The sequence below is a fragment of the Varroa destructor genome, unplaced genomic scaffold, assembly GCF_002443255.2.
Source record: "Varroa destructor unplaced genomic scaffold, Vdes_3.0 BEIS01000007.1, whole genome shotgun sequence".
NCBI lineage: Eukaryota > Metazoa > Arthropoda > Arachnida > Mesostigmata > Varroidae > Varroa > Varroa destructor.
Window position 1 is genome coordinate 17949474 of NW_019211460.1, and position 15902 is coordinate 17965375.

Here is a 15902-nt window from a genome sequence, read left to right on the forward strand (position 1 = left end):
TGATAAGGATGGCTCATTACGAGAGGCTTAGTACAGCACAGCCGTTATAAGATAAAAAAAACGGACATGACTTTTTCTTCTTTTGATGATAACTGACTTCTGGTCAACAACAGCCACTCTATAGCTCTAAGCTTATCGGAGCAGCCTGAGGGTAACAGAGGTGTAGAATCCTTAAACATCTTTCGTGAATCTCTCTTAGTCAACGACAGCTGGGTGCTAGGTAGAGGTCTAGCTTGGCTTAGGTTAAATTCTGAATATTCATGAGGAGTACCGCTGGCTCAGGCGATGGACGTAGTTGTTCTGTGAGGTCTGACTGTCTCTCCGTGTCCGTATGTGTGCTCGTCCTAGACAGAACACGCATATACTATGGTTACGCGGCTAGGAGACATACGTGTTAAGTGTTGAAATCAAAACGAGCAAAGTGATGTCTGCACGTGACTTGACCCAGAAAAGGCTTTGCACACATCTGTCAGGGTACCACTTTCCAAAGGCGGGAGAAAGAAAGAGGCCATGGGGGCGATAGAGCCCCGTCATTTTCTCGTGCCGCCTCGACGCTGTCTGATTCGTTGGGCTGATTTCCCTGAGCGATGCATATGTACTGCTGGCTGGAACCACCACGTCCATTAGAAGCTACACAAGGCTATCGCTATGCGTCACTTACTCAATCGTTGGGCCTTCCTTGAAAGGGACAGCAACAATGTAGAAAAACCAAGGCAGTTAAAAAAAAACAAAAATATTTTTGTCTTTCTGCTAAAGCTAACTTGGTTATTCTCTCATATAACACAGGCTGCAATCTGTACACAGGTTCGGTAGTGTTAGATGACATTGTCTATCCGCTCTTCGACACTTCGGCCTGCCATATGTGCAAGTATGGTGCAGGTATTTGGTAGTTTTTGCTGTCTGTAGCACAGCTTTACTGCACACGAGGCTGTAGACTTCGAGCCCTTGATAAGCTTCGCCTGGTGAGTGGAGCCTGATCTATGAGGCACTCTTATTGTCTTAAAAGCAAGACATCATGCGGCTAAGGCCGCTCCCAGTTATTGGGTGTTGTCAGAAATCTGAGTGCTGCTTGAATAAGCTCACATGCCCCGTTGACTGCCGGTGCTACCACTACAAGGTACACTAAAGTACTTCGCGATATCGCATAGGTTAGCTAGTAGTCCCCTTCTGGCAATAGAGAACATAACCGTTGTTGTTACTTCTTAAGCTTGGTCTGCATTTCACTAACTCCCATGAAACGTCCGTTTGTTTCATATTTTTTTTCCAATTATTCGCACGTCTCACATAGGTCATCCATAATAGTAAAAAATATACCGAAACTCAAATAAAACGGAACACGAAAGAATCGTGCACGAAGTACGAGTCAAGGAATTGACTTTAGACATATGAGTAAACAGACAAACAGACCTTTTTCATTTATATCGTACGTGCAAATATTTTGGCAACGCAGGCAAATTCGGGAATCTAAATGGTTCTCGTATCAAGCCATAATTGTTGTCCTCCGATTTCCACTACACTCGTTACTCTACTCTGACTTGATACACCATCGCTGGTTTAGAAACTCCGTTTCTCCGGAGACCCACAATTTATCTCTGTCGCCCAACCCGACGCAGGCGTGAGCGAAGTTGTTCGACCCAGAGTTAGAAAGAAAAAGAACGTACGGGACGTATTTAATTCCATCGGCTTACCTGTCTCTTTGAAGGCTCCGCTGGGTTTCGAGTCCCAACCCTTTTTCCCTTATGTCTGTCTCGTCCTTTGTCGCCCATTGTCGTTCTCAACGAGCTAGTGAACAAGAGATTGGCTCAAAGTAGCTGAACTGGCTCTGGTCTGCACCACATCATCACTGTGCTGCTCATGCCTTAGGGAATAGTTAGCAGGCAAACATCAACGTTCACACACATACAGCCAGATCATACTCTCTGCTATTCTCGGTGGTTTCTGGATTTACAAGAATCTAGATAGCTCAGGTTCGAAGCCGGACATACGCACACTTCATTTTGTGTTGGCAGGAGTCAGCCGTCTCAGGGGATGCTTAACTATGAATATGAACTCAAAAATCCATATGAGATTTATAAAACCGTATGCGCCAATAGTGGTGGATCTTGTTAGTTTTAGACCAAACGAATGCAGTTACTACGTATTTGCATTTCACTGGGTACTAACGGTACGCGCTCGGTTTGTGAGGAAAAAAAAAGCACAAGAAACAGAATGAGCGATGCGGATATCATTCCTATATTGCTTCAAACTTATATTGTATAGATGTTACGTGCGAGAAAGAACAGTCTCAAATATGGTGGAAAAAAAACCGGTGAACGTTCTTTTTTTTTATTTATAAAATGCTAATGGTGCACTCGAGCGTAGATAAGCAGCGCAATCAACTAGGTGTTTCCCACTTCCCTCGTTCTTTACGTTCTCAGAAACAGCAGCGTTGTCCCTGAGAAATTTAGGACTGGGCGAGGGGGTGGGGTGGGGGGAGCCATGGTACAGACATATCGTCACTGTCGTGCGTAGGTGACCGGCGTCGATATTCCGAACAGAGGCTGTGCCTGCAAAAACGAATGGCTCCCTAGCCAGACAGACGGGGGGCCGGAATGATCGAATTACAAAAATAGCGTGACCGTACATCGAAGCTTTAGATTACGCTTATCCTTTCGACGCGTAACCGAAGCACATGTAAATTACGTGTTTAAAAATATCTTCATTCACCTGTACTTTGTTGTACTACAACAGGCTATTATCAATCACCTTTTCTCATGGTGGCCGAGACTTTTGCACACACAGGCCAAGTGCACAATATCCCACTATCAGAGAAAACATACAGAACTATTTAGCATAGTTTGCGCTCATATTGATTATACGAGTATTGTTAAATTCATAGAACCTATTTGCCAGATGTTCGAAAGATAGCGCTAGGGGGCAACGAACAGGATGGTATCGATCACAATTTACACTGCGTCCGGAGCATATCCATGTATCGAAGGGTCCTGAAGACCTGCTTTCTTGCAAACTATATGGTGGAACCTATGCACGTAAAGCAACTAATGACATGCCTTTTGAACCGGCTCTTCATTTTTAACCCGTTGTTCTGACCGCATCCAACGCAAAGAAATGTTTATCAATTTTCGCAGATCTCCGCGCCCAGTTTCTGAGGTTAGTCTCAAGGGCTTTCGTTTCTGCGAGCTCGAAGTAAGGGCGGTCGCGAGTTGGCTAGAACGTACATAAGACGATTCTGGTTCACGATGTGTAGCCTTATTCTGTTGTCCTCGTGAGTAGGCCCATGTTTGATGTTCGTAATCCTTCTAACTCGCACCAACAGTCGCTTATGTCTAATTTCTATTTGGTTTTTTTCAATGCAGCATGTAATAGCAGCCATTAGCTCCAAAAGAAATAATACTATTGCTAGTAGTAGTAGTAGTAGTAGTAGTTATACGTTTTCATGCATCCGTACCTCGTGCTGCGTAACAGGGTAGCTGCCAACTAGTTAGCTGGCTGGCTGGCTGTAGATAGCGCAACGTAAGAAGCATAACAAGAGAACAAAGTGGCCCATATTGGAACCTTGGCGAGGAAGTCAAGAGATCGTCTTCGAATCTTTCGAATGGAAACTGTGCAAGAAAATCATCTCTATTGTGACACAATTACGTCTAGTTCATAAAATAAAACGTCGTCGTATATTTTGTATTTACTTATTGGGACAAGTTATTGTAACGACAATACAAAACTTACGGTGTAAAATGTCCTGAACAGCCTGACGCTGTTTTTGTCGATTTTTTTGGCGAGAGCTTGAGAGTTATCAAAACTACTTTAATTACGAGGCACAAATAGAGTGCTTACCTTTCTAACAATCGGATTACAACTGGTTCCTATTTCAAATCGGGTAAAACGAATCTAAACAGGTCACGTGTGGCCTAACGCACGCCCCTTTACCACGCATTAATTCACTAGTTCACTGGATAAGGTCGTATGACATTTACGAGCCGATATATCAATTTGGTCTATATATTTTCACGCCCATTAGCTCGTATGCCACACTTTATATGTCGACAATTTGCATGAATATAGTATGTGCCCTTTAAGTAGATGTTTTAGATAAGGAATTCGTTGTCGTTCATGAAGAATTAATTAAAATGAGACCATTTCCTTTCTAAACTTTCGTGCAACGTATGCCCGTCACCTATCAAATATGTATAACCTCTATAAATTGGCCTTTTTTTTGTCATAAAATAATAATCATACCCGTTAACGTTAAGAAATGTCAACGCGTATAGCCTTTTTGACAGGCCGATAGATTTTAATGAGCAACCTTTGTAACAATAATCACAGTAATAGTTAGAAGACCGTGTTTGCCTGATAGATTTAAGGACACCTGATAGCCGAAGTTCACAAGTGGCTTTGTTTCGTGTTGGAAGTCAGCCGCTTGAGGTAACGCTTAACGCTAGCACCACACATTTATCTACTCATCTGCGCATATTTGCATAGGACCTTTGCACAAATTTTTAGAATGATGACATGCCTTCTACGACGATTGCCAGCGTGAACGCCCCCATTCTATGTCATCAGGAGAGCAAATCGTGTGATAAATTCTCATAAAATATGGACCACTTCAGCCCCCTAGGAGTCTGGTCATAGCGTTCACTACATTTTACATCAGTCCTCTCGCTGACGATCATTACAGCCAGAGAAGCAAATATCAGATGCTGTGATGTATGTTAGAGGGCACCCTACTTAACAATAACCAGTCATACTTTCATTAGCCGGGCAAATTGCGTCACTAGATTTGTGTATACAAAAACCTAATTTTAGATTTATGAGCAGGTATAGAATATCGGTTCGGTTCATAACGAGTTATCCCTTGATAAACTTTTTGTTGTCATTAGGTCAGGAGAACAAATCCTGGACGAAGGTTTACAGCAAAAGATAACTTAGCTGAGCCGCTATCAGCTTGGCACCTGCCCCACCCCCCTATCCCTGGCCAAATATCTGACCAAAAATCAGCCAAAAAAGCCGATTGCAAAACTGGGCGCCACCTCAGACCGATACAACCAGCGCTAATAAATATTGCAGGTAGATAGGAAGATAATATTATCTATATTTCCGACCTACCTGCAAGAATATAGAAGAATATACTACAAAGCAAGCGATGAAAATTTCAGAAAGAGTTCATTCTGATGACTCGTTACCAGATTGACTGATCAGTCGATCTGACCGTCAAGAGAATCAGATGTGATCGCTGCTACCGCTTGTGCCGATAAGTACTTTAATGCCTGTTGCTGGGCCCGTGGCACCTCTGTCTACAGCTTCTGGTAAGTCCCCATTTACTTGTGAATCGTGCTATTGTGCTATACAACGGCTGGCCGCTCGGCCAAGGCAAGACTATTCCTTTTGCCTATAATTATATCATAGAAAAATCATACGAACATTAATATTGAATAACGTTGTCACTGTGGCTAACGACGTGAGAGGTAAGTTTGTTTGTTTTGCAGAAATCGACGTAAAAACGAAAAAAAGGAAGTGCCCAGGAACCTTCTACAATTACCACTGTTAACTATTATTGATTGGCGATATATAACGTATAGCTAATAATTAACTCGGCTATAACGACAGCCGAACAGAGTTGGCAACCGTTGCTTATTTTACGACTGCGCAATTACGCGGCCTAGTTGTCACACAGTCGTCGAGTAACTAACGAATCGATACATGCATGCATGCATGTATGTATGTATGTATGTATGTATGAGCATGTTAAATTGCACGTATCTGATTCGCCCGTCCTGACAAAGCTGTTAAATTTTGCTTCGTTCAATTTGCCAATGTACATAGTGATGAAGATGTAGGACGTCTCCCAAAGAATGATCAACCGGTCCGTTTGTCTGCACGGAGCCGGCCATTAAGTACGCTTAATATTGTTAGCTAAGCTCACGGTAGTGAAGGCAACACTTTTAACAGCAGCAACAATCGTTATTTCAGACACAACTGCTGTTCTCAATGGCGAACGTACGAATACTAATATTGGTATTTTCTCAGGCGAAAAATGTGGACGCACACCGTCATAGGCAACGAACTGGCCACCGACATCAGATGCAGGCCATCCTCATGCAACTGTCTACAGCGAACGTAGCCAACAAGCTTCTTCACACGTACAAGAGTGATTGCCTCTGTGTTCTATTAATTCTCCGTTCTTCTGAAGATCTGCTCTCATTGCTGCTTCTAGAGACATACGAAAGGGAAAGCCATCGGTCGAGCGTCAGTTAGCAGCGAACGCTGTATTACGATTCAAGTATACGTATGCTTAGACAGTACAAGCGCGGACGTACGACCACGCTAAATAAAAAAAACAAAGCACCAATGCGACTACCAATCAAGTCGGGCACATTTCCTTCTATACCTCTCCTTGTGGTATTCTAAGCTAACATTGTCAACGACCATGTAGGAGCACATTTATATAGTACGTGTACTCTAAGGAAGCTAATAGGAATAACAGTAGCTAATTGAACACAGTATCGTCTAGGTAAATCACTTTCGTTGTTTCGGTCGCCATTGCTCACACGATTTCATACTCAGCTCACCGTTACATCCATTCACGGACGTTTTTATCAGCACTTTTGCCGGAAACCGCGCAGTCGAAGATGCCACGGCCAACGAACGCAGGTACTTAACTTGCCTTATTGGCTAACCTTATTGACTATAACATGCCAGAGAAACGTGCGTGCGTGCGTGCGTGCGTACGTGCGTGCGTGCGTGCGTACGTACGTACGTACGTACGTACAACCTAGCGGTGTCTAATGGCTGAAGCAGCAAGAGCGGACAACAAATGGATTTTTCCCCACTTAACCGCCCAATTACTTTTAATTGCTCGCGTCATCTTCAGTGGTGTCGGTGTTTTTGTTTTTGGCACTCTGGCTGTAGCATAGAGGTTAGAGGCGACGCGGTCATGAACGAGTAGTGAAGGCAACTTATTACTAAAATAACACATTTGAAAGAAAGTGGGCTTATTCGGTAACTGGGGTGTGTGGTAAGATAAGCTGAAAGAAAGACAGAAAAGTTTTTGGTTGAGTCTTGTCAATAATTGGTTTTTTAGTGAAAAGAAGAACGATTGCTTTCACACAGGTAAAATATGTCTTTTTTTTTTTTAATCAGATTCAAACAATTTGTTTATTCTAACATAGAATCGATTGGAACAAGATTGCAGTTATGACAAATCCTGCAAGCGTAACTTCTGTGACAAAGCTGCGAGGCGGCCAAAATACGAACAAAAAATAAAGGCCATAAATTATTAAGCTGCTATATAAACATTGTATCATTGTAAGATTTCTCATAATATATCGCTGTCATAGAGCGGATAACCTTTTCCTCATTCCTTTTTTCCCCTGCTCGATACCTTCGTTGCCAAATATTAATTTTTTACAGTAATTTGTTTCTTTGCACAAACGATTTGATATCCTCTTTCCTTCTACTTGGCAAATCGCCATACCTTCAGGTATGATACGACGATTTGCCTTATTGACACGATCTGCCCAGCTTTACGATGTCCGCACTTTGATAGTAGGAACGAGTAGTTTCGTATGTTTTTCGTTATTCTGAACGATGTTTCAAGACGCACTCAAGTAAAAGCCGAATAGAAAGGAAAGCGATAGCGGGGAACGCTCAAATCTAATTAGCCCTCGTTAATCTATTTATGAATTTTTTTCATAGAAGTCTGAACGTAGACATCAATATTAAAAAATTTCATCCGAGCACCAGTGATCGCTCTAGCAACAACGATCGAACGCCGCCACTGCCGCGTAAGCAAGAACGACATACGACAGAATTATTTTTTCTCCTCTGCGTTTTTCTTCATAGATAAGATGTTAGTAGACCCGTTTACAGAAAAATGCAACGATGACTTGGTCAATCGCCTGGTGACAATGATGCTATCGATAAGAGCCGTATTAATAACAATAGTAATCCGTTTGGCGGCAAAAGATGCGTTTGCTTACGCGTCTGTCGTAGCACGTTTCTGTAGAGGACGACTCCAAAAGGGGATCGCAGTGTAATGTTTAATTTCCATTCCCTTGATGAGTGTTTTTTCGTGTTTTTATAAAATTGCTACGTCGCATGTACATAAGAAGCCTTCGGGATAGGTGCTGGAAATAGCTGTTAAGTTTGCAGCTTAGACACACTATGCGTGAAAATGTCCATGCAAACATGAATATCAGCCCATCATAGATACCATAAGCTTGTGCTTAAAGTAAATGTCAATGAAATTTTTTTAATGATGTCATAACGGATCCTAATGATAGACAATTGCCGAAGATCGTCTATACTGAATTAATAATTTCCTATAGTTTTTTTTTTTGTTCTACGTACAATTCAAGCGCTAGATTCGAAATATCACGTTGAAGCCTTTCTCGCGTATCTAGGTGTCTATTAACTTCTCCCTGTAGGACGCTTAGATCACGTACTATGTAGGCAATGAGGGCCCGCTGTTGCCTGCTTACAGCAATGTCTTCGTCTGGGGCTTGTTTAGACCGTGTTGGGCACTTGTTGTTACTGGATGAAATTGAACAATAGTTTTCCATTTGACGACTACAGGTAGGGATGCCTATTGTAGTTATAAAAATTCACAGGCAGCTCTATAAATGGGGGTTCAGGGTTAAACAAAACATCGAAGAAAACTGGTGCTCGGTTTGTTTTCCTGTTAAAGTTGCCAATGTGTAACGAATAGTTCACGCTACGCACAACGCCACATGACCCCTGCGCACCGACTTGTACTTGACCCGTCGTTGATTAGATCAGATGATCTGCTAACCAAGTAATGCCTATAGCGAACTCTAACTACTTCGACGTAATGGCACCTCGCATGAGAGGTACACAGGTCATACTCCCATATACCCCCTCTTGGAGTAAATTATTATTGCTATGATAGTGATCATATTGTATTGATGAGAAGAATTTATTAGTATGGTGAGCGAGATTTTGATCGCCTAAATAACTATTTGACGGGTCCTGCGGACGATAATTCAATTGTTTAACATTCAAGATGTCGTTATCCGGTATCTAGCTTATTTCCTTTTTTTATGGGTTATGATCATATGTGTTCTAAGAAAAGCCGAAACTGCCCGGCTGCCTGCTTAACAGAAGTCTCGAATTATATTCGGGAGTCAGTATAGCTTCAGTAAACGCTGTAATTCAAGGAGCCAATTGCTTCATCTTCTATCAGTGTAAAAAAGAACTTTCTCTGACCATTGCCCTACTCGTTCTAATTTGACAAGTAGTCGCTCGTTATGGCTTTGGTTAAAAATCGAACTACAAATCTGGCCATCATTATAGTTACAACACACACATGTATGTACTTCTCCTCCGATTCCAACCTTCTGCCCGATTAAATCGCTTTGATAATGACTCGAATTTTTGCCCCAAATCAACTAGCTGGCGATCATGGCCATTATCGATGTCACCATTATGTGAACAATTTCAGATAAAGTTTTCGATTTTAGATGAAGTTCTCCTAGTGAGGGCCCCATTGATCCACCGGAATCCTCTTGTGCGACGAGGGGCCGCTTTCGTTGAAACCCATGAAACCAAGATGGTATCAGCGGCTGTATAGGGCCGGCAAGGCTCACGTAAGAATTTAATAAGTCGTCGACCTGCGTGATTACGAACCTGCTGGCGCTCTCTAGCTGGCTTACCACCCGGTTACCGCCATTTTCCCGTGGTAGCGGACTGGGCCGACATTATATTGGCTGACCGTGCAAGCAGGAGTGCTCGCGCTTTATGACATCCGCTTGAAGGCTTTTTCCGACGGACACTGGTTCTGGCCAGACGACACCAGCTAGGTTCTAGCATTTTTTCTGGACTGGTCTGCACAGCAGACGAGTCCAGGAGATTCGAAAATACCGAGAAGCAGTGTGTGTGAGCAAGCGACGGATGGAAACTGGGTGGTAAAGGAGGCCTTAACCGAATATTATATTAGATGAGAGTGTATTCGGGCGTGAAATCGCGTCAATATATCAATCGGTAATAGTGAAGCTGCAGTCGGCTCGAGAGCAGAACTCAGGACGGGCAGCGGAAAAGACTCTCTATATGCGTGCACCTATGCCTTTGTGTATGTCTAGATGAGCATGCGTACATCAGTGGCAAAAAGATGTCGTCTTAATTCCGTGGGCCTCGTTCCTCGTCGCACTGTCTTGCGCAGAGGATGCCGGCAATGAGAATCCCAATTATGTATATATTTTTTTACTTTAGATGCGTGCAGTTTTGAAAACTACGAGCAAACGTTATTGAACACATGGAACCATCGTGAACTCCAGGTAATTTGACATAAGCCTATTTAATCGAAGACGGACGAACACGAACTCAGCATAGCCTTATTGTAAACTTTCTAGGGGCTAAGGCATCTTGTATAAGCGTTGTCTGACGTTGCACGTTTACTATTGATTACATGCAAATTTTGATTGTCCATAATACTGTCGAGCTTAAAGAGGAAGTGACATTTTCATTAAACGAATTAGGAAACCGATTGTTTGTTATCAACTATAAATCAACCAACGTTTCAGTAGGTTTCACATTTTTGACACTTTGAGCTGTACTATCCTCTAGCGTCTAGAGACGTTACGTAGGATGTACGTATCAGACCCTGTTACCGCTAGTTGACTATGGTTTGTATCGGATTCTATGAAAGCATCTTTAGTTGATACATTTGAAGTGAATTATGACATAGTGGTGAGATTGTCTGACCGTTCGCTGCTGAGCCTAGGCGCTGCCTTGGTAGGAACAGTCCAGCATGGGTAGACTAAGACCAATGCCAGATTTTAATTTACACGTAGCAAACATTCTCAACTGTAAAGAGAAGTGTCAGAGAAGCCTGTTGGTACGAGTTCTGTGATGTATCCCAAATGCCCAATTCGCATGAAGGGCCACTGCGCTGCGAGGTTAAATTGATAACATGTTACTAACAGATGAAAAAAGCGTGTACCGTTTGCTCGTGATCACAATGTTGAATGCCAATAGACCTATTTACAAGTGTCCTTCAGGGCACACATACTACTCTCATTAGGAAATCTATGTCCTCCTACAGTTGATCGCCGGGGCTCTAGTTGGTAGTCTTTACCATCAGCAAAGGAAAGCTGACTTACGCTTACCACTATCGTCATTAGCTCGTTCTAGGAAATATGCTGCAGGGAAAATATCCCTAAATCGATCTAACGGTCGATATTCCTACGGCGAGTACGTCGATTTAACAAAACATGCTACAATTCAATTTTATTTGTTACTTATCTATTCGATTCAGGAAGCTAAAAGATTATCACAATCTGTGATGCCTGATCTAGAACGTATATTGGCGTGAGAATGTCGCGATTACGTTAATGATTTATGTTGCTGTTGCCAATACCGACCATTAATAGGAGACTTAATTAGTTACGTTGTACGCACAAATAAAAACAACCCGTATTCCGCCCAGCAACAGACCTTCCAAAGCACGCAGCCCATCTCGAGCACGCTACATGATGAGAAGTATGTGTCGAAATTTTGGGAAAGATTGTTCTGCGCGAGCTCCTTGAGAATGACAGGCTCGTGTCGGAAGCCTCTATGTTTCGAGTTTTACGTTCGGTATCGCCGTTAAATATTCCGTCGGACGGCTGGCCGGCTTTCAGCACGAAACAAACTGTCTCTCCATTTATGCCGTATGGATTCGAACCTGGACCATAACGTGTCTCTGAGACCAGTAGGCAACTACGTTACCCAGTAAGTTACCATGAGGACCGGAACCCCGCGTCCAGTCAATATGCTAACTTAGGATATATATAACTTAAGTAGCAATATGTAACTTAGGAAAGCCTTACTTTACGCCTGATGGTAAGCAACGTCATTGTACTGTGTGGCCGGAGGATACGGCTTGTGCTAAACTGTATGTGCGGTCAAATGGGCCAATGAATTTAGCGGCAAACCTGAATTCTATTTTTTCTATATTTAGATGAACTTTTTATATGGTTAATATAGTCACTTTAGCGAATCTAGCAGAAATAGAAATTTTAGAGAAGGGGATTGTTTAAGTATACTTTTTTAAGCGCTTTGTAACGACATGAGTAGAATCTTATGCACTAAGTAAATTTTTACGGGTATTACATCGTGAGTTTGTTCTTCAGTCACTTACTACGACTACTGAATAATATATCTACGATCACACAGCTTTCTGTGATTGCACACGTTCTATGTAATCCACTTATTCTTTAGTAGAAATGTTCAGACGGCAGAAGCTTCGGTGCTATCGGTTTCTAACGCGAAGTAGGCAACAGCCATACTGACTCAAGTTGTATTTTGGGCCATTTGTACGTTATAAAATTAATTTGTATTCACGAAAGACGAGGGCAAAGAAATTACACTGAGAAAAGTGTTGTTCGATGGGACCTAACCCGATCGTTCTGTTAGCGGCTAGAAGAGATCACCTGACATTATGTAATGCAACGTTCGACCAAGAAACCACGATGCTACTTCACAGGCTCATATCTGTAGCACATTTAACATATCCGCTTAAAGGATTTGTGCATCCTGAAAGCACGATGATGCGTTGAGGGTGTGGGCTTGAGCGAGCATTTGCTTTGCTTTGGGCTTCATTTTTAGCAAGAAAATTCGCTACTTGATGCCTCTATACTCGGTTAAAGTTGTTTCATCAAAAAGTTTAGAATAATTAAGGTGTACTTACCGTGTGTTAACCCATCGGCGTATATTGCAACTACAGTGTATTTTCCAATACAGAGCATTAATAGAAAATGCAGATGCATTACTGATAACCAAATTTTACCTTTTACTCGAAAATATATATATAAAAATAATGCGTACTCCGCCCAGCAACAGTACGTCCAAAGTTCGAGCAAGCTCCTTGACGAGAAGTATGCAGCGAGACGTATGCGACTGTGGGGGCTCTATGATAACGGTGTAGCTCAAACCGGGAGCGGCCTTACTTTACGCCTAGTGAAAGGCCACGTCATTGTGCTGTGTAGCCGAAGGATACGGCTTGTGCTAAGTTGTATCTATGGTCAAGTGATAACGAGTGCACATTGACTCTCTTAGACAGTGTCAGTGACCTATGGTCTAATTCTGACATGGAAATCTCGTTATTGTGGCTGGAAGTTTCAATGCATGTCCAGGCCGGCCTGCTTTGAACTGTATCTCACCCCTTCACACAGCTGGAAGATCGCTGATTGCTAACCCTAGCATGGTCCTAGTTACTATCGATCTTATAGGAGGATTAATAAAACAATGCAACAGTATAACAACAATCTGTATTGTATTATAGTTATTTATAATAGTAACGTCGCAAGGCAACGGCAATAACACAATCGACTATGTGGATAGTGCGTATACGTTTGAGTGCGACAGTAACCCAGTTATAATGATGCGGAGATTCAGAGCGGGTTGTGGTGAAAAATTCGAAGGACGACGAGCGGTTGTACGCGTTCGCATCCGTAATAGGATTCGGTCCTGGTACCGTTAGCTTGTCAGCTACGTAGGTATAGCTGTTCCCAGGCTTGCACAGGCTTTTGACATTGAGTGAATGGTCCCTGATGATTTGTTTGAAGGAGAACCGCTGCTATAGTCTCATAAAGAAAGTTCAGTAACTGAATGGGTGCCAAATCGGAGATGACACTAGCACTCCCATCTCAACCGGGCGATTCCCTATGTAAGTAGATAGATCTGCAATAAGAGATACCGACAATCTATGCCTTGCCTAAAAGGTCCACTGAAATGCAAGTAGGCAAGAAGATAACCGTTTCATAACAGTTCCAAGTAGTTAAGCATAAGTTCAAAGCGCCTTTGTACACCCCCTGAGCTGACATCTGACGATATAGCAAACGCCTCACAACTGGAAGCAGTGCCATTGCATGCGCTAATTAATGATTGCTACCTGTGCACAATTAAGGAAATACCGATAAGGCGAAACATAAAATAAATAGTAGGTATGAAAGGCCACACTTGCGGACCCCTTAAGAACAAAATTCTTTTTTCTACTTTAGTATTCTTAGTACTTTAGTACGATTCGATCCTCGATGCCCTGCTTCGATGTGCTCGTATATGAATGAGATTTAATTCATTTTCATTGAATGCTACGCGTTTAACAATATTGGTGTTGTTTTGTTACACATGTGCGGATAGGTATTACTCGGCTGTATTACCGTCCATTGTCTACGGGAGTAAACAACGCCAGTGAAAGTATATTGGCAATCTTCTTATTCTACAATCATTTCCTTCTGGAATGATTAGGTACTATAAGAAATCTTGAATATAAACATAAGCTTAAATACGAAGCCTACCAATTATCGCCTGCTTGTCCTGTGTACAGTAAACACTTAACTAACCTTTATTGCAAATCTCATAATCTCGCTAAGATTATCAATACTATGCTGCAACCCCATAACTCTATATAGGGTGCCTCGTCTACAAAGCTTTTTTTATTAATATAGTCCATCTACACTTTGTTTGCTATCTTTGAAAGCGTGAAGATCCTACTTAAATCAAAATGTAAATCTTCGTATAGACAGCTTAAGGGTTCCGATTCGAAAATGTAGCATCGTTTCTCATTGAAAGCCTTGTAAAATTTCGCTACCTTTTTGTTTTGTCTATAGTCAACTGCACACATATACCTGCTCGGATAAATGGGCAGCTACCTGTACTAAGCTGTCCAGTATCGACATGAGCATCAAAGCCCATATTCAGAGATATTGCATAGAGTTACTGTGCTAAGCGTCTAGAGAGGAAATCGACTCGAACATTATCAAAGTGTCAGGGACGAAGTTAGCCTCTGTCCGAAACATCCAGTACGAGCGAGGAAGGAAATAGGACAAACATCGCACTGCGTGTTTATCTAATTTTGTTTATAGAATGACGTATTGTTTTTTTGTTCGGGAATTTAGTTTGAATGAAATATGCGAGTGGTTCACTATTAGCCTGATATAATTAAGGAAAATATCATTCTTAACTAACCAAGTTGAACATTAATTATAGTTTACCAATATTACAAGTGCAAAAGACGAAAACGTACTCGTTAAGACGATCCAGTTTGTCCTTATTTCCAACACATAGAGGCCCTGTTCCTAACCATTCATAAATCCAATTGTACAGGTGGTAATCTTTGTAGGTTTTACAGAGGACTATTTATTCATTCAAAATTCGGAGGACCAGTATTCGGGACCAATTGTTCTAGTATATCGACATCGTAGAAAAACGAAGTGTTCGTTTGCTGTAAACCGCAATTGCTGTTTGCCATTGCCTCTAAAATTCTGCCTTTTCAGTGTCCTTAATAATTGCACGACTTGGGCGTTATAGGCCACAATCCTCACAGTTGAAGCCAGTGCAGCTTCTTTCAGCTCGACTGTCAATATATAGCTATGCGGTCGTACATATAATTATGGTAATTTCTACATCGACCTGGATAGCCATCGCATAATTATTAGTAGGTGGGCTAGGATAGCGCTGGCATCACGGCTAGCAAATCAGCGTGCCGAGCACAGTTCAGCCCGAGCTCTCAAACAAATCAATCGACTTTTTTTTCCTTTGTTTTATATACGCCATGTACAACTTACAAACAGTGGCATTATGAATCGTTAGTAATCTGTTGCATATGAGCCTCTGTTGCGGCTTCCATTGTTGCTAGACCCTCAGCTGAGTCACGTTCTACACGCGGGTTTCGAACAAAATGGCGCAGCCATCCATCCAACGCTATTTGACAACGGTTTCGCTCGGTGATATTCCTACGGCTGCATTATCGCAAATCGATACTGCTGATAGTGAGGCGACGGTCAAGGTGAGACCAAACGTTGCGTAACAACTGCTGTTCTTCGGTGACCGTTGACACAACCGTTTCTTTTTTTACAGCTGAGCGTCAAATTGAATTGGAGAAAAAACTGCAGAGTTTCAAGAGCGACGAA

The 15902-nt window shown here is 42.2% G+C and overlaps 1 protein-coding gene and 1 long non-coding RNA gene across 3 annotated transcripts in view; one reads left to right on the plus strand and one right to left on the minus strand.

The window, feature by feature from the left end:
- LOC147754403 (uncharacterized) overlaps positions 1-7246 on the plus strand; it is a 51959-nt gene extending 44713 nt beyond the window's left edge. Inside the window, exons 2-3 of the long non-coding RNA XR_015318071.1 lie at positions 5151-5300; positions 6022-7246. This is a non-coding gene — a long non-coding RNA (uncharacterized LOC147754403). The remainder of the gene's footprint in view (positions 1-5150; positions 5301-6021) is intronic.
- The window catches only part of LOC111253767 (semaphorin-1A-like), a 173998-nt gene that overhangs the window by 98911 nt on the left and 59185 nt on the right, over positions 1-15902 (minus strand). The window lies entirely within an intron of this gene.